This window comes from Nicotiana attenuata, unplaced genomic scaffold (assembly GCF_001879085.1).
Source record: "Nicotiana attenuata strain UT unplaced genomic scaffold, NIATTr2, whole genome shotgun sequence".
Classification (NCBI taxonomy): domain Eukaryota; kingdom Viridiplantae; phylum Streptophyta; class Magnoliopsida; order Solanales; family Solanaceae; genus Nicotiana; species Nicotiana attenuata.
Genome location: NW_017672207.1, coordinates 180,716 through 182,323, shown reverse-complemented (window position 1 = coordinate 182,323; position 1,608 = coordinate 180,716).

The following is a 1,608-nucleotide window of genomic DNA, read 5'->3' as shown; positions in this document are numbered from 1 at the left end:
TCAGCAAAAACAGAAAAGATCATTCTCTCAAGCTTGAAGAACAAGGTTGAACGCCATTACGGACCAGTTCCAAAACGATTGATTATTGCAGTCCTAGTTGAGTTGTAACCTTGTTATTGCACTTACAATATCTCGTAAATTGCTTACTTAGAAGTTTACTGATTAGGAACTCTCTTGTAAATCCTCAAGCTCGTTGAGTTTAGGTAGTGGCTAGATTTAGTCATAAAGAAAAGTCTTTATAATCATGGTATTGCAAAGTGGCTTGTGGTGATAGCACCATAAGTTAGAAAAAGCCTTTGTAACTAGGATAGTCACAAAGTGGCTTGTGGTAAAGGTGCCACAAGTTAGTTTGAAGTCTTTACAATCGGGAGCATTGTAAAGTGGCTTGTAATAGGTAAGATTACAAGTTAGTGAAGTTAAAAGCCTACTGGGTAGGTCGTGGTTTTTTGATCCCCTTGTGCGGGATTTTTCCACGTAAAAATCTTCTGCCTCATTTACTTACTGCCTTACTAAGTGCTCTCAGTAGAAACTTGTGGAGGACCAGGTACTCTATGATTTGGTGGACCCATACAAGCTAACAAGACGCACTACCGGTGCCTCATCAAATGGTCATGGAGGCTCGTCCCGGGCATGGGCACCAGCCAATTCAGCTCAGTTTGATCGCACCAGGTTTGTCTCCAGAGCTGCCCAAGACCGTTTCTCTTGGAATGATATTAGAAAGCCTATATCGGAAAGGGGAATTGACAGGGGATCCCCCAGGCTAAATGCCCTAATATGTATAGGGAGTTGATTAGGCGCAGGCTAGACATCTTTTTCGAAGAGCCGGAGGACGGTAACTTGATGCTTGTTAGGGAATTCTATGCCAACTGTTCTGAACATGAGGATCACATCTGCACTGTGAGACAAAAGAGAGTGAATGCCTCGATTGAAGCCATCAGAGAGCGTATCGCTTGCCTGCATTCACTGGGGAGGTGGATTACTATGATACTTACCGGCGAGAACCAAAAAATCGGCAATAGTTTTTCAGAACTATCTGTGCACCAGACAAAGAGGAAGTGTGGGTTGTACCGGGATCGAAGTTGCACTCATCCTCACTCACCTTTGAAGGAAAGTGTTAGTTGTACGTCATTAATAATCGATTGTTGCCATCCCACAACACCACTAAGGTAAATGGTCCGAGAGCTGCTTTGATCTGGTGCTTCGTGAATGGCCATGATTTTGATGTGGCCAAGGTTATTCATTCAGATATGTTCATCCGTTCAACACTGTGGAGGTATGGGTTCTTCTTCCCATCTCTGGTCACTAGATTGTGTCGGGCCGTAGGGGTGCCAGAGAAGCCCAATGCGGATGGTAAGGTGAAGAAAGAAACAACGTTCCGGGCATCCAAAGTGACTATTGGGAAAGACACGGTGGCACCCTGTTCACCTGATAGTGATAATTCTGAGGCATCAGAGGAGAGCGATGAAGAGGAGGAGGAAGTTGGGCCTTCTTCAACCCCACAGGAACAAGCTGGGCTATCCTCACCCCCATGGGAACAAGTAGCCGCGGTTGAAGGTTCATCTGCAGTCAGACGGAGTACGCGGATGACGGCCTTGGAACAGGAAATGG